Here is a 21664-nt window from a genome sequence, read left to right on the forward strand (position 1 = left end):
GCTACGGGCTCTGTTTCTCAGGTGGAAACAGCTTTTATTCTTCCCCAGTTTCTTTTTTTTTTTCTTTTTTACAATATTGTATTGGTTTTGCCATATATCAACATGAATCCTCCACAGGTATACACGTGTTCCCCATCCTGAACCCTCCTCCCGCCTCCAGTATCGTTCATCGAACCTGGACTAGCGACTCATTTCATACATGATATTATACATGTTTCAATGCCATTCTCCCAAATCATCCCACCCTCTCCCTCTCCCATAGAGTCCAAAAGACTGTTATATACATTAGTGTCTCTTTTGCTGTCTCGTATACAGGGTTATTGTTACCATCTTTCTAAATTCCATATATATGTGTTAGTATACTGTATTGGTGTTTTTCTTTCTGGCTTACTTCACTCTGTATAATAGGCTCCAGTTTCATCCATCTCATTAGAATTGATTCAAATGTGTTCTTTTTAACGGCTGAGTAATACTCCATTGTGTATATGTACCACAGCTTTCTTATCCATTTGTCTGCTGTTGGACATCTAGGTTGCTTCCATGTCCTGGCTATTATAAACAGTGCTGTGATGAACATTGGGGTACATGTGTCTCTTGCAATTCTGGTTTCCTCAGTGTGTATGCCCAGCAGTCGGATTGCTGGGTCATATGGCAGCTCTATTTCCAGTTTTTTAAGGAATCTCCACACTGTTCTCCATAGTGGCTGTACTAGTTTGCATTCCCACCAACAGTGTAAGATGGTTCCCTTTTCTCCACACCCTCTCCAGCATTTATTGCTTGTAGACTTTTGGATTGCAGCCATTCTGACTGGTGTGAAATGGTACCTCACAGTGGTTTTAATTTGCATTTGTCTGATGATGAGTGATGTTGAGCATCTTTTCATGTGTTTGTTAGCCATCTGTATGTCTTATTTTGAGAACTGTCTATTTAGTTCTTTGGCCCAGTTTTTGATTCGGTCATTTATTTTTCTGGAATTGAGCTGCAGGGGTTGCTTGTATATTTTTGAGATTAGTTGTTTGTCAGTTGCTTCATTTGCTACTATTTTCTCCCATTCTGAAGGCTGTCTTTTTGCCTTGCTTATAGTTTCCTTTGTTGTGCACAAGCTTTTAAGTTTAATTAGGTCCCATTTGTTTATTTTTGATTTTATTTCCAATATTCTGGGAGGGGGGTCATAAAAGATCCTGCTGTGATGTATGTTAGAGAGTGTTTTGCCTATGTTCTCCTCTAGGAGTTTTATATTTTCTGGTCTTACGTTTAGATCTTTAATCCATTTTGAGTTTATTTTTGTGTATGGTGTTAGAAACCATTCTAGTTTCATTCTTTTACAAGTGGTTGACCAGTTTTCCCAGCACCACTTGTTAAAGAGATTGTCTTTAATCCATTGTATATTCTTGCCTCCTTTGTCAAAGATAAGGTGTCCATATGTGCGTGGATTTATCTCTGGGCTTTCTATTTTGTTCCATTGATCTATATTTCTATCTTTGTGCCAGTACCATACTGTCTTGATGACTGTGGCTTTGCAGTAGATCCTGAAGTCAGGCAGGTTGATTCCTTCAGTTCCATTCTTCTTTCTCAAGATTGCTTTGGCTATTCGAGGTTTTTTGTATTTCCAAACAAATTGTGAAATTATTTGTTCTAGTTCTGTGAAGAATACCGTTGGTAGCTTGATAGGAATTGCATTGAATCTATAAATTGCTTTGTGTAGTATACTCATTTGCACTATACTGATTTTTCCAATTCATGAACATGGTATATTTCTCCATCTATTAGTGTCCTCTTTGATTTCTTTCACCAGTGTTTATAGTTTTCTATATATAGAAAGATATAGGTAGATATATTCCTAAGTATTTTATTATTTTCATTGCAATGGTGAATGGAATTGTTTCCTTAATTTCTCTATTTTCTCATTATTAGTGTATAGGAATGCAAGGGATTTCTGTGTGTTGATTTTATATCCTGCAACTTTACTATATTCATTGATTAGTTCTAGTAATTTTCTGGTGGAATCTTTAGGGTTTTCCACGTAGAGGATCATGTCATCTGCAAACAGTGAGTTTTACTTCTTCTTTTCCAATTTGGATTCTTTTATTTATTTATTTAATTTTGCTCTGATTGCCGTGGCCAAAACTTCCAGAACTATTTGAATAGTAATGGTGAAAGTGGGCACCCTTGTCTTCTTCCTGACTTTAGAGGAAATGCTTTCAATTTTTCACCATTGAGGATAATGTTTGCTGTGGGTTTGTCATATATAGCTTTTATTATGTTGAGGTATGTTCCTTCTATTCCTGCTTTCTGGAGAGTTTTTATCATAAATGGATGTTGAATTTTGTCAAAGGCTTTCTCTGCATCTATTGAGATAATCATATGGTTTTTATTTTTCAATTTGTTAATGTGATGTATTACATTGATTGATTTGCAGATATTGAAGAATCCTTGCATCCCTGGGATAAAGCCCACTTGGTCATGGTGTATGATCTTTTTAATGTGTTGTTGGATTCTGATCGCTAGAATTTTGTTAAGGATTTTTGCATCTATATTCATCAATGATACTGGCCTGTAGTTTTCTTTTTTTGTGGCATCTTTGTCAGGTTTTGGAATTAGGGTGATGGTGGCCTCATAGAATGCGTTTGGAAGTTTACCTTCCTCTGCAATTTTCTGGAAGAGTTTGAGTAGGATAGGTGTTAGCTCTTCTCTCAATTTTTGGTAGAATTCAGCCGTGAAGTCATCTGGACCTGGGCTTTTCTTTGCTGGAAGATTTCTGATTACAGGTGGAATTTCCATGCTTGTGATGGGTCTGTTAAGATTTTCTATTTCTTCCTGGTCCAGTTTTGGAAAGTTGTACTTTTCTAAGAATTTGTCCATTTCTTCCACGTTGTCCATTTTACTGGCATATAATTGCTGATAGTAGTCTCTTATGATCCTTTGTATTTCTGTGTTGCCTTTTGTGATGTCTCCATTTTCATTTCTAATTTTATTGATTTGATTTTTCTCCCTTTGTTTCTTAATGAGTCTGGCTAATGGTTTGTCAATTTTATTTATGCTTTCAAAGAACCAGGTTTTGTCTTTGTTGATTTTTGCTATGGTCTCTTTTGTTTCTTTTGCATTTATTTCTGCCCTAATTTTTAAGATTTCTTTCCTTCTACTAACCCTGGGGTTCTTCATTTCTTCCTTTTCTAGTTGCTTTAGGTGTAGAGTTAGGTTATTTATTTGACTTTTTTCTTGTTTCTTGAGGTATGCCTGTATTGCTATGAACTCTCCCCTTAGGACTGCTTTTACAGTGTCCCACAGGTTTTGGGTTGTTGTGTTTTCATTTTCATATGTTTCTATGCATATTTTGATTTTTTGGTTTCTTCTGTGATTTGTTGGTTATTCAGCAGCGTGTTGTTGAGCCTCCATATGTTGGAATTTTTAATAGTTTTTCTCCTGTAATTGAGATCTAATCTTACTGCTTTGTGGTCAGAAAAGATGCTGGGAATGATTTCAATTTTTTTGAATTTGCCAAGGCTAGATTTATGGCCCAGGATGTGATCTATCCTGGAGAAGGTTCCGTGTGCGCTTGAGAAAAAGGTGAAATTCATTGTTTTGGGGTGAAATGTCCTATAGATATCAATTAGGTATAACTGGTCTATTGTATCATTTAAAGTTTGTGTTTCCTTGTTAATTTTCTGTTTAGTTGATCTTTCCATAGGTGTGAGTGGGGTATGAAAGTCTCCCACTATTATTGTGTTATTGTTAATTTCCCCTTTCATACTTGTTAACATTTGTCTTACATATTGTGGTGATCCTATGTTGGGTGCATATATATTTATAATTGTTATATCGTCTTCTTGGATTGATCCTTTGATCATTATGTAGTGACCTTCTTTGTCTCTTTTCACAGCCTTCGTTTTAAAGTCTATTTTATCTGATATGAGTATTGCTACTCCTGCTTTCTTTTGGTCTCTATTTGCGTGGAAAATCTTTTTCCAGCTCTTCACTATCAGTCTGTATGTGTCCCCTGTTTTGAGGTGGATCTCTTGTAGACAACATATATAGGGGTCTTGTTTTTGTATCCATTCAGCCAGTCTTTGTCTTTTGGTTGGGGCATTCAACCCATTTATGTTTATGGTAATTATTGATAAGTATGATCCAGTTGCCATTTACTTTATTGTTTTGGGTTCGAGTTTATACACCCTTTTTGTGTTTCCTGTCTACAGAATATCCTTTAGTATTTGTTGGAGAGCTGGTTTGGTGGTGCTGAATTCTCTCAGCTTTTGCTTGTCTGTAAAGCTTTTGATTTCTCCTTCATATTTGAATGCTATCCTTGCTGTGTACAGTAATCTGGGCTGTAGGTTATTTTCTTTCATCACTTTAAATATGTCCTGCCATTCCCTCCTGGCCTGAAGAGTTTCTATTGAAAGATCAGCTGTTATCCATATGGGAATTCCCTTGTGTGATATTTGTTGTTTTTCCCTTGCTGCTTTTAATATTTGTTCTTTGTGTTTGATCTTTGTTAATTTGATTAATATGTGTCTTGGGGTGTTTCACTTTGGGTTTATCCTGTTTTGGACTCTCTGGGTTTCTTGGACTTGAGTGATTATTTCCTTTCCCATTTTAAGGTTTCTGTATTCTGGCAGTTTGTGGAGTTCTCTTTATTGTGGAGTTTCCTTGCTGTGGGTGGGGTTGTACGGGTGGCTTGTCAAGGTTTCTTGGTTAGGGAAGCTTGTGTCAGTGTTCTGGTGTGTGGAGCTGGATTTCTTCTCTCTGGAGTGCAATGAAGTGTCCAGTAATGAGTTATGAGATGTCTGGTTTTGTAGTAACTTTGGGCAGCCTGTATATTGGAGTTCAGGGCTGTGTTCCTGTGTTGCTGGGGATTTTGCATGGTATGTCTTATTCTGGAACTTGTTGGCCCTTGTGTGGTGCTTGGTTTCAGTGTCAGTATGGAGGCGTTTGATAAGCTCCTGTCAATTAATGTTCCCTGGAGTCAGGAGTTCCCTGGAGTCAGGGTTTGGACTTAAGCCTCCTGCTTCCGGTTTTCAGTCTTATTTTTACAGTAGCCTCAAAACTTCTCCTTCTATAAAACACCATTGACAAAACATCTAGGTTAAAGATGAAAAGTTTCTCTACAGTGAGGGACACCCAGAGAGGTTCACAGAGTTACATGGAGAAGAGAAGAGGAAGGAGGGAGTTAGAGGTGACCCAAATGAGATGAGGTGGAATCAATAGAGGAGAGAGCAGGCTAGCCAGTAATCACTTCCTTATGTGCACTCCACAACTGGACCACTCAGAGATGTTCACGGAGTTATACAGAGAAGAGAAGAGGGAGGAAGGAGACAGAGGTGGCCAGGAGGATAAAAGAGGGTAATGAAAAAGAGAGAGACAGATCCAGCCAGTAATCAGTTCCCTAAGTGTTCTCCACTGTCTGGAACACACAGAAATTCACAGAGTTGGGTAGAGCAGAGAGGGGTTAGGGAGGAGACACAGGCGACCTGGTGGAGAAAAAGCAGAGTCTAAAGGGGGAGAGAGCAGTCAAGCCAGTAATCTCGCTCCCAAGTAAACATGGGTACTGAATATTGGGTTCTTAAAGGTACAAAATTGATAACAAATACCAAAAAGCAAAAATTAAAAATCTAGAGTAGAGTTTGGAATTTCAAAAATACAGTGTTAAAGAAAAGAAGAAAAAAAAAAGAGGAAAAAAAAGTCACAAAAATTATAATATATATATATATATATATGAAGTTTGCTTTTAAAAAAATAGGGTCTTTTTTTTTGCAAAGTAATAGGTTATAAAAGTGAAAATTAAAGGAGTAATAGAGGACTTAAATTAAAAAAAAAAGAAAGAAAGAATGATCATAAAAATAGTAAAAATATATCCAGGACTTTCTCTGGTGGTGTTGTGGGTATTGTGGGGTCAGTTCATTTTTGGCTAGTTCCTTGGTCTGGCTTATATTTCTCAAGATCTATAGGCCCCTTCCTATGTAGTCGGTACTAATGACAGGGTTTTAATCTATTGCACCTGTCGCTTTCAAGGCGGTTCCCTCTCTTTTAGCTTCTTCTGTTTGCTCATCTCTTCAGTGTCTGATTTCTGCCCTGACACAAAGGGGGCAGTGGTGGGCACTTTATTTTTTTTTAGGCTCACTTGTTCAGTCACGCTGTGGGGAGGGAGGGACACTGCAAACAAATAACACTGGCATGTGTTCGCAGTGCCTCAGCCACACTGGGCCTGCCCCCGCTGATGGCATGTGTACCTTCCCTGCCCACACTGCTCAGGCTCTAGGTTGCTCTGCCGGGAACCATCCGAGGCTGGCCCTGGGCTGCATGCACCTCCCAGGTCTAAACCGCTCAGGTTCAGGCACTCGGGTAGTCCTCAGGGGCGCAGACTTGGTTGGGCCTGCGTTTTTTGCCCTTCCCAGGTCCCAGCAGTTCAGGTGATGAGGTGTTTGGTGAGCGCAGCCGCTGCGAGTTATCGCCTCCCCATTGCTCGGTTTTCTGTGTGTACAACTGGCGCACCTTCTCAGGCGGATGTTGACGATCCAGAACCCCAAGAAGTCTTAGTTAGCAAAGAAGCCTGCTTACAGTTTTGTAGATAATGTCTCTCTGGGGCTGTGATTGCCCCCTTCCGGCTCTGGCTGCCTGTCCCCGGAGGGGGATGGTCTGCAGCCAGCTACCTCTGTTCAGTCCTTTGTTCTGCACGGGCCTGGCGGTGTCTTAGGTTAGGGCTGGCTTTTTGCATGGTAGTTATCCCACAGTCTGGTTTGCTAGCCCAAGTTAGTTCACTCAGATAGCACTCGGGGCATTCAGGCCAGATCCTTACTCTAAGCAATGCAGCCTGAGCCTCCCTGCCCAGCCCCCGCTTGCTAGTGGCGGGTGCAGGCGTCTGCGCTCCTTCTCCACTGGGGGAGCCACCATTGGGCTCATAATCTGTGGATTTTAATTGTTTATTTATTTTTCCTCCCTGTTATGTTGCCCTCTGTGCTTCCAAGGCTCGGCACAAACTTGGCAGTGAGAGTATTTCCTGGTGTTTGGAAACTTCTCTCTTTTTAAGACTCCCTTCCCGGGATGGAGCTCCATCCTTCCCTCTTTTGTCTCTTTTTTTGTCTTTTATATTTTTTCCTACCTCCTTTCGAAGACAATGGGCTGCATTTCTGGGTGCCTGATGTCCTCTGCCGGCTTTCAGAAGTTGTTCTGTGGAATTTACTCGGCATTTAAATGTTCTTTTGATGAATTTGTAGGGAAGAAAGTGGTCTCCCCGTCCTATTCCTCTGCCATCTTAGCTCCTCCCTCCTCTTCCCCAGTTTCTAAGATTTCGGGGAAATAACTTTTTGAATAAGAAAAAAGCAGGCAAGACAGTTTCTCCTATCTCTATCTTTTGTGGTTCTTCTCAGCAGAAAAATGCTGTTTCAAGTGGGGAAGAGAGTGAAAGGAAAAGTATTCTTGCCTCTTGCAGCAACTGAGCACAGCCCAGAAATAATATCAAAGTACTCAGGTCCAATGTGGCACCTTCTAGTTTTCCTTTGAATGTTCAATGCCATTTATCTTTCCTCCCCATGGATCATGTATTTGATGGCTGTCACATCATTTGGGAAACTTGATTGCAGCACTCATTTCATGGGCACCAGTAAGAAGGCTTATACCAAAGTCCTGCAGAAGATAATTTTGAGGTAAGATATGGACTTTCACATCTACAGTGAGTATCTGTTGGCTTCATCATAGGCTGCACATAGAGAATTATTTTCTAATCATTAACATTCTGGTTTCCCCATGCTGCTTCTCCTGAGTGGATTGAGACACGCAAATTAAGTTTAGTTTATTTGATTACATAAACTGTCCATAAAGTGAAAAGTGAAACAAAAAAGTATTTTCCAAATTGGTCAGGTTGCCTAAGAATGTTGAGAACTAAAGAGTCAAGCTATAAAATATATTCTCGCAATGAGAGCCGTGTTCATAAAACATGTTGATTTCTTTCCCTCTACAGAGCTATATGCAATATAACCTGTAAAAAAATAGATCAGAGATTTCTGTCATTTTCAAGGCACTGGTCCAGAAACCAGCAAACAGAACTTCAGCAAGAGATCTTAAATCTGCTTTACCAGCTGAGGCACTTGGTTATAAATGAAAAATTAAAGGAGATAGCATCTTCAAGGTCACCAAAGAGGCTGCTCTGCCTCTTATCCCAGGGGTTGTAGGTAGGATATAGTGGTTTAAAGAGCATGTAGTTCATAGCTTTACTGCCAGGGTTCAAATTCCAGGTCTGCAATTTAATCGCTCTGTGACCTTGAGCAAGTTATGTCAGCTGTCTGAACTTCAGTCTTAAATGGAGCTAAATAACAGTATTTAGCTCATAAAGAAGATAAAATGAATCAACATATTTAAAACACATATCATGGTATCTGACACAGTATTCTATAGATGTTATGATTATAACTATTTCCATTTTTTTCAGCCATATAACTTTTTGTCATCAGTTTCATAAGTATTAACAGGTAGCTAGAATTATAATGCTTACAATTATTAAGAATTTAAAAACTTTTATTTATACAAAATACATTCACTTATGCATGCATGCATGTGTGCTCAGTCGTGTCCAACTCTTTGCAGCCCTATGGACTGTTGCCCACAAGGCTCCTCTGTCCATGAGACTTTCCAGGCAAGAATACTGGAGTGGGTTGCCATTTCCTGTTTCAGGGGATCTTCCTGACACAGGGATCGAACCCAGGTCTCTTACGTCTCCTGCATTGGTAAGCAGACTCTTTACCACTGAGCCACCTGAGAAGCCCACATTCACTTATACTCTTGTACCAAATGTAGCAGATTCTATTATGCCTACGCTTTACTTTTACAACTTCAGAGCGCTCTGCCCCAAGTCCCCACTGTCAGCACACACATTTCTTTCACTGAGGATTTTCTCTGGATACTGAACCCCACTTTGCCAACCTGTGTTGTCAGGTTGGATATGCTGAGGTATTAACCGCCCTCCATCATAGACAGACAAGAGTTGGTGTTGTCTCACCCCCGAGGTGGGGTCACTCTGAAACTGATGTCTTACACTGTCTCCCAGACTTCCCCCTCAAGGCTAAAGCCCCAATCATCCACTGTGGTAGCTATTTTGATAAGGCTACCTTTAATCCCTTCTGTTTCACCATCCCATTCTTCTAATCTCAAACTACTTACACATGACTCTTCCTTAAGCTTGGGAAGCCCAAACTAAGTTCTCATAAATCTTTGAGATAGGTAAAAGTAGACATCATAATTTTGCATAAGTAAACTGAGTTCTGCCTCATGTAGGTATTTAATAGAAGAGAAGGGCCTGCAACCCAAGTCTCTTGTTACCACATATATATATTTTTTCTGCTACCAGAGTATATATCATAGCTTTTTCCAGCAGCACACAGACTACTAATGTCAGTAATTCCCCATTTCCTCCTCCACAGTGCATGTTAGTTGATCTCCCAAAAGTATGTCTGGACAAGGCAAGAAAGGGTCACATTCCAACTGACTGATATCATTGAGCTTTACCATGTTTTACATGAATATTTATCAGTTTGTTCTTTAAGTGTATGATCTTAACTAGCCATTTACCTAATGAAAACAGAATTATCTGTCAGAGTCTGGAAATGAATTGTTCTCGTTCAAAGAGTCTAGCTAATGAAGTTGTGAATTAGCTGAAACTGATTTTTTTTAAAGTAACATTTAGCACAGTTGTTATACCGAATGCAAAGTAAACTTCCTTTGATGATTTTATGGGAAACTGGGGAGCCAAAGTTCCCTCAGGATCATGTGTGTCCATATCAATATGTATCAATTCTCATTACACTGGAAGACATACAAAAGAGATGGGTGCTGATGGTTCCTTAGTCGATGCAAATAAGGATTTATTTAAGCGATGTGCCATCTTTTCTGGGCTGTCTCTCTGTCCTGTATCTTCTACCCAAAAGGGAAGTACTCTGTAACCCTGGACGCCATAACTGAGGTTAGTTAGACTGAGCATCTGCTAGATGTAGAGCACCAGAAGGTTCTGTACATTGGGGTCACTTATTTGGAGAGCCTTCTTAATTAATGGCCATCTAGTCCCCCATGAAGGACTGCAATTATGAGCAGTGTACGAACAGGTACATAAGTGACAATCTTGCCTGTTCTTGCCTTGCCTCCAAGATACTCAGTACTCAGGTGAATGCCAAGGTCACATTGGGCTATTTTTATTTTTCATAAAAAATGATTTGGGTCTAGAGGTTGGGATGAAATAAATCACTGATTGAATTAAGTGGCAGACACAGGACTTACTAACATCTGAGTGCTCTTTACCAATGATTCAGCACAGATCTGTTGTTTTCATTGCCCCTGTTTTTTCCAGTTGCTTTTAGACTCTACCTGACGGTAATAGAGGCTCCCCACAGCTTCTGGATAGATGAAAGAACTGAACAAGCCCCTTGGCTTTGTCAAAATGATCTGCACATGTCTTTTTCACTGCAAATATAAGTGAAAACTCCTATCACCGTTATTCCTTAAGAGAATAATAAAAGGAGTGTTCTTCATCCAAGCTCCCAAAGAGGATTTGCCGAGTTAGAAATCATCTCTGTTGCAATGTTCAAACCCATGGATATGATCAAATCAGAAGTTTCTCTTTTCATGTAAAAGTAAAAATAAATTATAAAAGGGACTCTACCCTGACCCTTACTATCTGCCTTAACTCCTTCATCTGCAGGACCCACGGGTGAAAACCTTCAGAGTCCTGGGCATTAGGTATAAGGTGTTCATGAGATTAGACACTGAGGTTGCAAGTAAGAGGTACAACCCAATGGTATGCTTAAATTATGGACCTCAGCTATGGCTTTAACATATTTCTCTGAAAGGTGCAATAACAGGGATACCTTTTACAACAGTGGAGTGCAACAGGAAGCACACTGTCAACTACCTCCTGGCTTTGAAGTAACTTGAATGTTACTGGAGATAGTGACCCTTCACCTTTCCCAACCTCACCTTACAACCTCAGCAACATCACTTACCTATAACATTAGCTAAGAGCCAGGAGCAAGGCAAAGAGGTTATCTTAGCACCATATCCATGCATTTTAATATGTGTTTCCCTCAAGCTGCACCTAGATAGGATTTGATTTGGCATCTGTACACCTCTATTTTTTGTATTATTCTAACCAAGTTTGGATATTTCCAATCCTACCAAAGATTAGGAATATTGGGTCAAATGTTAGACAGTGGATGTTAAAACAATGACAAGAAAATACTTACAGCAAGGGAAAAGAGAGGAAAAAAAAATAGGAAAAGCTGACAAAATAATTCTGTGCAGTCTGGGAACATTTAGTGTTGGAGCAAATATTCTTATAATCTGTAATAGGCCCTGAGGGCATCACTGGATACAGCACAGTGAGAATATAAAAATCATAGTATGGACCCCGAGTCATCGAGAAAAGATGGAATTATATTCAATATATTCTGCTTCAGGAGGCAAGGAAGCATGCAATACGTGTTAGAAAGTGTTTTATCCTAAATTATTAAATTAAAAATCATTAAAATGTAAAGGGGTAAATTTGAACTCCAGAAAACACTGCTACCCAGAAGATTTCTCCTTTAAGAGCTCCCTGCATTGTTGTAGTTTCACTCTACATCATTCTGACCTCATCTTTTACAGCCTTGGTCATCTCTTGGTGAAAGAAGATGATGATTTTGCATCTTATGCTTCTTTTTGCAGTGGAAAAATACATGTTCCTAGTTTTGCCAAGTTTTTCAACTCTTGGAAGGAAAGGGGGATCTTTTATTCTTAATTGCATATTTTATATGCTTCTAAGGGGTCATAAAGTGTCCTCATTCTTATACTAGCAGTGAATTTCCAGTAAAAAACAAAATGGTTCAAATACAAATGCCCCACGTCCAAAGTAAAAATAAATAATAATAACCCACAATACATCTTTGCAGTGGACTGGTCATCCAATTAGATTGCAAGGTAATTAGTGTGATTTCTCATCTATATACTCAGTACTTAGTTTCCATTTCACCTGCAGCAACTGCAGCTTTGACAACTTATTTGACAGGTCCACCACCTACATTTTCTGAGAATGCCAGAGAAACGTAAACTACCTATGTTTGTAAGGTATAGTTCAGAGATTTTTGAAAAGGTTAAGAATAATGGACCCAGAGCAGAGAGAGAAAATTGAGATGAAGAGAAAATTGTATGGCTGAGTTATAAGAGCTACTGTAAAGACTGGAAAAGTGCCTCTAATTGAGGGCAATGCTTCAGGAAAAAAATTAGGGGGGGGAATGATAAGGTCAAGATGACAAAAGAAAATTGACATGAATTTCTAAATAAGTAAAAAGGTCAGATTCTAGAGGAAGGGCCAGCCAGATACAACAAATCTGATTTTTGTTTGTTTGTTTTTTTTTACTCTGCCTTTGGTGACAGAGGTGGATCTGGGTCTTTAGTATTAATGGGTTCAGATAGGAAACTTAGATGAACTGCAGAAGGTAATACTGCAGACTGAGAGAAGAGGACCAATGAGGTAGACCTAGATACCAGAGTGAATCGTGAACTTCCAGATGTTCAAGCTGGTTTTAGAAAAGGCAGAGAAACCAGAGATCAAATTGCCAACATCCGCTGAATCATGGAAAAGGCAAGAGAATTCCAGAAAAACATCTATTTCTGTTTATTGACTATGCCAAAACCTTTGACTGTGTGGATCACAATCAACTGTGGAATATTCTGAAAGAGATGGGAATACCAGACCACCTGACCTGCCTCTTGAGAAACCTATATGCAGCTCAGGAAGCAAGAATTAGAACTGGACATGGAACAACAGACTGGTTCCAAATAGGAAAAGGAGTACGTCAAGGCTGTATATTGTCACCCTGCTTATTTAACTTATATGCAGAGTACATCATGAGAAACGCTGGGCTGGAAGAAACACAAGCTGGAATCAAGATTGCCAGGAGAAATATCAATAACCTCAGATATGCAGATGACACCACCCTTATGGCAGAAAGTGAAGAGGAACTAAAAAGCCTCTTGATGAGAGTGAAAGAGGAGAATAAAAAAGTTGGCTTAAAGCTCAATATTCAGAAAACGAAGATCATGGCATCTGGTCCCATCACTTCATGGGAAATAGATGGGGAAACAGTGTCAGACTTTTATTTTGCGGGGGCTCCAAAATCACTGGAGATGGTGATTGCAGCCATAAAATTAAAAGACGCTTATTCCTTGGAAAGAAAGTTATGACCAACCTAGATAGCATATTCAGAAGCAGAGACATTACTTTGCCAACAAAGGTCCGTCTATTCAAGGCTATGGTTTTTCCACTGGTCATGTATGGATGTGAGAGTTGGACTGTGAAGAAAGCTGAGCACTGAAGAATTGATGCCTTTGAACTGTGGTGTTGGAAAAGACTCTTGAGAGTCCGTTGGACTGCAAGGAGATCCAACCAGTGCATTCTAAAGGAGATCATGGAGAAGGAAATGGCAACCCACTCCAGTATCCTTGCCTGGAAAATCCCATGGACGGAGGAGTCTGGTGGGCTACAGTCCATGGGGTCATAAGAATCAGACACAACTGAGTATATGAGCATGTTAGGTGAGGACCCCTAAACTTCCCTCTCTCATTACTGGGTGGGTGTTTGCCTGTTTCTGCACATTTCAGCATGAACCTGGCACAAGAGCGATTGCTTCAGACTGAGAGTGCACATCTGCTCATCCACAGGTGTGTGGGAGCCTGGGGCTTCTTGTAGGGGGGTGGGGGAGTGATGCTCTTGGTTATGGGAGTTGGACTCCTTTGGTGCTGCCTTGAGCCAAGGATAGTTAGGGAGGGGAAGTGCAGCATCAAATTAAGGGTGTGGTGGCTGGCTAATAGCTTTCTTATAGATCAGTAATCAATTAGAATTAAAAACCGAGAAACAAAAAGAAGAAAAAATAATAATAACATTAAAAACCTAGAACGATTTACATTAGCACCAAGAAAGAAGAAAGGAAACACAATATTTAGGTATAAATCTAACAAAATATGTACAAGATCTCTGTGAGGGAAAACTACAAAGCTCTAGGTCAATACGTACAATGGAACATTATTTAGCCTTTAAAGAAAAAATTCTGAAACGTGCTACAATGTAAGTGAATCTTGAAGACACTAAGCTACGTGAAATAATCCCGGGGCAAAGGACAAATTCTGTAGGATTCCATGTACATGATATACCAAGAGTAGTCAGATTCACAGAGACAGAAGGTTATTGCCAAGGATGGGAAGGAGGGAATGGAAAGTTATTGTCTAATGGGTTGTGAGTTCCAGTTTGAGAAGTTGAAATTCTGGACATGAATGATGGTGTTGGTACAACAACGGGTATGTCTGTAAGGCTACTGAACTGTATATTTTAAAATATTAAATTTCATATTATGTATATTTTCTCACAATAAAAAAAAGGACCAAAAAAATAAATAAATAAAGGAGATCAGTCCTGGGTGTTCTTTGGAAGGAATGACGCTAAAGCTGAAACTCCAGTACTTTGGCCCCCTCATGCGAAGAGTTGACTCATTGGAAAAGACTCTGATGCTGGGAGGGATTGGGGGCAGGAGGAGAAGGAGACGACAGAGGATGAGATGGCTAGATGGCATCACTGACTTGATGGACGTGAGTCTGAGTGAACTCTGGGAGTTGGTGATGGACAGGGAGGCCTGGCATGCTGCAATTCATGGGGTCACAATGAGTCGGACATGACTGAGCGACTAAACTGAACTGAGATACCAGAGGTATTATCTAGCATGGTGGGAATCTTTTCCCACCGTCCATCAACAATCAAGTGTCCATGAGTATTCTCTAGGCCTAAGTCTATGCATTAAGTCCTATGTGAAGAAAACATATAGAGATCAGGGTTCTTTTTAAGGGTCTTTGGAGAGAAGGGTCACAAACCAAGCCTACAGCCCAGTTAAAACTTTTTTGGTGAGAGTGGTATCAGCAACGTGTCAGAGTAGGCAGCTCCAAACTCCCATCGCTTCTCAGAAACATTGAAAACAAGCAGAAACAGTCAGAATCAACTTTGTCAGAAATCTGAAAAACAGTCAAAGATAGATTTCTTCCAAAATAGTTGGAAGAAATGAAGAAAGGGTTGACTCAAGAAAAAAATCAACTTCCACATGGTAGGAAAGCTATGAGGCACTTTTACCTGCCCTTGCTCCACCTCCCTCCCTAGCTCAGCAGTGGTTTTGAAGACAGCAACTTCCATTCCTTGTGTGATATCCTAATCCTTGGTTCAGAAGGAGCAGAGCAGATCTTATCTGAGACTTACTGTGTTTGTTCTAAACTGTCTGTGGGCTTCCTGAAAGGACTGAAGCAAAACATTCATTTCAGAAATCACCCAGGGCAGTAAAATGGTGGACTTTGCTCAAAAACATTGTAAGTCAAATGAAAAATATGCACCTACCTGGGGCAAAAGATTGTGGTTGTGGCAAAAAGTAGACTGCCTAAATCCTGAAAAGATATTTTGGGAGAGAGAGGTTTTTGGAAAATAGGAATTCAAAAGCACCCATGTATACTAGGGCATTTAGAAAGCCATATACATTCCCAGGGCAGGACATAAATTTAGAAAAGACCTCAGAAGACCCTAAGCTTTCACCTCTGGCTGATCTCTGAGCTCAGTGTAAGCAGGGAAGTGAAGGCTAAACCAGAGTTATTAACAGTGCAGCTAAGTTTTGAAACAGTGTTCCAGCATAGAAACAATTTGCAAAGCCTGGTAAAGATAGATTTTTTACTTTTTAAAATTTTAGGTGAGTGTGTATATTCTGGAGTTCAACAAAATCTGTCAAAACATTAGTTGAACACTAACTGAAGGAACAGAGACTTCACTGAACACATGCAACAAGGAATACAGTTTTTGCAAAAATAGTTGGAAGAGTCATTAAACAAATGGACAACTACAGCCTTCCAGAGTCAAAAAGCAAATCCTGGAGAAGGGGAATAATTTGAATTTGAGATGTAACATTAAAATATTCAATGTCCAATTTTCAACAAAAAGTCACAAGGCACACAAAGAAATAGGAAAGTATGGCCCACTCACAGGAGAAAAGAAGTAGGCACAAACCACCTCTGAAGGAATCTGTTGTTAAGAGAGAAATTCACAGTTCCAAACTCCTACATTTCAAAAAAGAAAAACTCTCTAATCAACAACATAACTTTATACCTTAAAGAACTAGAAAAATAACAGCAAAGCAAATACCTATCTGGCAGGGAAAAGGAAATAATAATGATTAGAGATAAACAAAATAAAGAACAGAAAAAAATAGTCAAAGAACCCAAAAGTTGGTTCTTTGAAAAGAACAATATTAACAAAACTTTAGGTGGATTAACAAAGAAAAAATGAGAAATGCAAAGAACTAAAATCAGAAATAAAAATGGTGACTTACTACAAACCTTACAGAAATAAAAAGGATTATCAAAGAATGCCATGAGCAACTATATCACAGCTAATATTAATAAGGATTCATTTTGATATTTGGCAAAACTAATACAATTATGTAAAGTTTAAAAATAAAATTAAAAAAAGATGAGCTGGATGAAATGAACAAATTTCTAGAATTGTGCAGATTACCAAAACTGATTGAAGAAAAAATAGGAATTCTGAACAGTAAATACATTGAATTTCTAATAAAACAAGACAAAGCAAAGTAACTCAGCAAAGAAAAATTCAGGACCTGATAGCTTTGCTGGTGAACTCTGCCAAGCATTTAGAAAGTAATTAACACTAATTCAAACTTCTCAAAAAAATAGGAGAGAAAACCTAACTCATTGTATGAGGCTAGTATTACTTTGATAAAGACACCACAAGAAAACTACATAACAATATATTGTATGAATATACATTCACAAATCCTCAACAAAATACTAGCCAACTGAATACAGCAACATATTAAAAGGATTATATACCATGACCAGATGGGATTTATCCCAGGAATGCTAAAATAGTTCAACATGAGAAAATCCAACAGTGTAAAACATAACAGTAAAAGAAAGAAGAACCACATCATTTCAATTGATGTAGAAAAAGCTAACTGGAGAAGGCAATGGCAACCCACTCCAGTACTCTTGCCTGGAAAATCCCATGGACAGAGGAGCCTGGTAGGCTGCAGTCCATGGGGTCGCTAAGAGTCAGACACGACTGAGCAACTTCACTTTCACTTTTCACTTTCATGCATTGGAGAAGGAAATGGCAACCCAATCCATTGTTCTTGCCTATAGAATGCCAGGGACAGTGGAGCCTGGTGGGCTGAGGTCTATGGGGTTGCACAGAGTCAGACACGACTGAAGTGACTTAGCAGCAGCAGCAGCAGAAAAAGCTAATATTGAAATTAAGTAAAATCTCAGGGTGCAAAAATCAACATACAAACATCAGTTGTGTTTCTGTATACTGACAATGAAGAATCCAAAAAGGAAACTGTTAAATTTCATTTACCATATTGGTCAAAATAAGAAAATATCCAAGAATAAATTTAATCAAGGAAGTGAAAGACATATATACTAAAAACTTTTTTAAATGCTGAAAGAAATTAAAAGAAACTTCAATAAATTGGAAGATAGTCTATACATGCTGTGTATATGGTTTACTAGATTTAATATTGTTAAGATGTCAGTGCTGCCTTAAAGACACACAGATTCAATGCAATCTTGATCAGAATTCCAACCACCTTTTTTTTTTTTGCAGAAATGGAAAAGCCACTTCTGAAGTTCATGTGGATTTTCTAGGGGTGCTAAATAGCCAAAACAATCTTGAAAAGGAAGAACAAAGAAGACTCACACTTATGATTTCAAAACTTCCTACAAAGCTACAGTAAATGATATAGCATGTTACTGGCCTAAGAACTAACATATAAATCAATGGGCCTGAATTAAGAGTCCAGAATGAATCATGTAGACTTTTGATCAAGATAGAATAACAGGAGGATGCTGGATTCACCTCCCTCATGAACACATGAAAATTACAACTATGTGTAGAGTGACTCTCACTGAAACAGACCTGGCTACTAGCAGTATGCTGCTGCTGCTGCTAAGTCACTTCAGTCGTGTCCAACTCTGTGCGACCCCATAGACGGTAGCCCACCAGGCTCCGCCGTCCCTGGATTCTCCAGGCAAGAACACTGGAGTGGGTTGCCATTTCCTTCTCCAATGCATGAAAGTGAAAAGTGAAAGTGAAGTTACTCAGTTGTGTCTGACTCTTCACAACCCCATGGACTGCAGCCTACCAGGCTCCTCTGTCCATTGGATTTTCCAGGCAAGAGTACTGGAGTGGGTTGCCATTGCCTTCTCCAACTAGCTGTATGGCTTTTCTAAAATCAATGTTGTGAAGAAATATCCACATGGAGCCTGGTAGGAAGCAGTGATCTGGTCGGGGCCCACAACCCTTGTAGGAGACCAAGAAAAGGAAAGGGATTAGACTCTACAGACTCAAGAATCCTCCCTGCAGAATGAGAGATTCAATCCATATATTGGGAATCCCAGTTCTGGAGTCCAACATTGGGAAGACAAATCCCTTAACAGGTTTAAAAATGAATGGGGCTTCTAATGTGCATGGTCACTTCAGTTGTGTATGACTCTTTGTGACCCCATGGACCGCAGGCCACCAGGCTCCTCTATCCTTGGGATTTCCCAGGCAAGAATACCTGATTGAGTTTCCATGCCTTTCTCCATGAGATCTTCCCAACTTAGGTACCATATCTATGTCTCCTGAATTGCAGGCAATTTCTTTACCACTGAGTGGGGCTTCTTGCTGCTGCTGCTGCTGCTAAGTCGCTTTAGTCATGTCCGACTCTGTGTGATCCCACAGACAGCAGCCAACCAGGCTCCCCTGTCCTTGGGATTCTCCAGGCAAGAACACTGGAGGGTGTTGCCATTTCCTTCTCCAATGCGTGAAAGTGAAGTTGCTCAGTAGTGTCCAACTCTTCGCGACCCCATGGACTGCAGCCTACCAGGCTCCTCTGTCCATGGGATTTTCCAGGCAAGAGTACTGGAGTGGGGTGCCATTGCCTTCTCCGGAGTGGGGCTTCTTAAATGACTGCATAAAACTGAAACTCCACTCTTGAGTATACACACAACTTTCACACTCCAAGTCATAGCACAGAGGCTACAATAGATTGAAAACTGTCTGGCATTCTGCTCAGTTTGCCAGGACTACCCCAGCACACCAACAGCCTTCACCAGGCTCCTGTTCCAATTCCTCTTCCTCTGACATTTCTCCCCAAAAAGGAGAGTTGTTGTCAATCAGAGTGTGAACACTTGGAGGGTATAGAGGCAGGTGAGACCCTAGCCTTGCCTCTATCCAAGGTGGAGGCAGCAATTGCCAACACCTGCATCAGTGCACACACTTGGATGAAGCAAAACTAGCTCCAGGGTGAAGACTGCTATCTCCAGAGCACAAGTCACTGCAAACACTCGGGAGATGGAGCAAAATCAGCTCAATAGTATGGTACCAATGCCTCTGGCCCTGACCCAGCCTCTAACCAAAGCATGCATACCATGGAAGAAAAGTGAAACCACCACACAGAAATGCAGCTCCAAGCCCTCAGGCCCCAGCCATGCTCCTAATTTGAAGACTTCCCTCTCACCCTGCATAAACCCAACTCCATAAAGACTTCTGCTCCAGTTGCTCAGGCCCAGACAGCCATTGAGCATAGAATTTATAGCTTGTACTTGGCCTATCTCACACCAAGGCGCTGGCTGCCAGCATACTTGGGGGAAAAACACAGCCTGTGCTCACTTCAGATCCATCTCTCCCACCAAAGCCACTGGGTACATGCAGACTGCATAGGGATGCTTCCACACAGTGACACACCTCTAAGACCAGGATAGGTAACTATTTCACCTGAATTCATGAAAAGAAAGTTAAACAAAATAAGACAGAGGAATATGCCTCAAATAAAATAAGAAAACCATAATAAAACAGAGATAAATATTTGACTAGATAAAGAATTCAAAAGAAATAGTAATAAGGATGTTATAATAGATGGACACAGTGAGAATTTTAACACAGAACTAGAAAATATAAAAAAGAATCAGTCAGAGCTGAAGAACACAATAAATGAAAAGAAAAATACATCAGAGGGAATTAACAGAAGATTAGATGATACAGAATAAAACGTGATCTGAAGCATGCTGCTGCTGCTGCTGCTAAGTCACTTCAGTCGTGTCCGACTCTGTGCGACCCCATAGACGGCAGCCCACCAGGCTCCACTGTCCCTGGGATTCTCCAGGCAAGAACACTGGAGTGGTTTGCCATTTCCTTCTCCAATGCATGAAAGTGAAAAGTGAAAGTGAAGTCGCTCGGTCGTGTCTGACTCTTAGCGACCCCATGGACTGCAGCCTACCAGGCTCCTCCATCCATGGGATTTTCCAGGCAAGAGTACTGGAGTGGGGTGCCATTGCCTTCTCCAGATCTGAAGCATAGAATAGTGTAAATCAGAGGGGCAAAAAGAAAAATTTTGAAACAATGAGAATAGTTTAAAGGAGTACTTAGACAACATTAAGTGTACCAATGTTTGCATTATAGGGATCCCAGAAAGAGAAGAGTGAAACGGGCAGAAAATATATTTGATGAAATGATGGCTAAAATTTTCTTGAACCAGATACCTAGGTATAGGAAACACAGTGAGTCTTAAAGAAGATGAACCCAAAGAGACATTAATTAATATGGCAAAAGTTAAAGAAATAATTCTGAAGGCAGCAGGAGAAAAACAAAGACTCACATATAAAGGAACCCCCTCTGGGGGGGAGGGCAGGCAATTAGGCTATCAGATGACTGTTCGGTAGAAACTTTGCAGGCTACAACATCATGACATATTTAAAGCACTGAAAGGAAAAAAAAAAACTATAAGCTGCTCTACAGAGCAAAGTTATCATTCAGAATTAAAGGAAATATAAAGATACAAAACCTTACCTTAAAGTAATGTTTCAGGCTTTTCTCAAGTGAAAAAGAAGTAAAAATAAGTAGGAAAGGGAAAATTCTACTGTGAAAGGTAAATACACAGTAAGGACTGAGGACCAACCACTTAAATAAGCCAGTAATAAAATTAAAATATAAAAATTATAAAAGCAACTACACCTACAATAAACAATGAAGAGCTAAACGTGAAGATGTAAAATATACATCAAAAATACAAAATATGCAGAGGGGAGTAAAAAAATTGTACATCTTTTAAAATGTGTTTGAACTTCAATGACCATTTTAAAACAAGTAGATATAGTTATAGGACAACATATGAACCCCATGGTAACTACAAATCAAAAACATATGATAGATACACAAAAACTAAAAAATAAGGAACACAAGCATACTACAAAAGAAAATTATCAAGCCACAAGGGAAGAAACAAAAAAAAAAAAAAAAGAAGAAATGAGCAGACAACTACTCAACCAACCAGGAAACATCTTACAGAAAAACTCAAATTAACTTTTTGCCCAACCCAATACATACTTATCAATAATTATTTAAAAGTCAATGGACTAAATGCTCCAATCAAAAGACATAGGATGGCTGATGGGATTAAAAAACAAGAATCATCTATATGCTATCTATAAGAGACATCACTTAAAGACACACACAGACTGAAAGTGAGGATATGGCAAAATATATTTCATATGAATGGAAATGTAAAGAAAGCTGGGTCAGTAATACTCACATCAAAGGGGACTTGAAACAAAATCTTTAATAACA

At 39.6% G+C, this 21664-nt stretch overlaps 1 protein-coding gene and 1 long non-coding RNA gene across 4 annotated transcripts in view; one reads left to right on the forward strand and one right to left on the reverse strand.

Annotated features, from left to right (window-relative positions):
• TRPC5 (transient receptor potential cation channel subfamily C member 5) overlaps positions 1–21664 on the forward strand; it is a 338386-nt gene that overhangs the window by 50098 nt on the left and 266624 nt on the right. The gene's annotated exons all lie outside the window — the stretch shown is intronic.
• Positions 7375–21664, reverse strand: part of LOC147340771 (uncharacterized) — a 32659-nt gene continuing 18369 nt past the window's right edge. For 2 of the 3 annotated variants that reach the window (XR_015159434.1, XR_015159433.1), the window contains one exon: positions 7375–7620. This is a non-coding gene — a long non-coding RNA (uncharacterized LOC147340771). The other variant, XR_015159435.1, reaches the window with a different exon arrangement.

The sequence above is a fragment of the Bos grunniens genome, chromosome X (genome assembly GCF_055505025.1).
Source record: "Bos grunniens cultivar Pamir isolate PY7600 chromosome X, Bosgru_T2T1.0, whole genome shotgun sequence".
Lineage (NCBI taxonomy): Eukaryota > Metazoa > Chordata > Mammalia > Artiodactyla > Bovidae > Bos > Bos grunniens.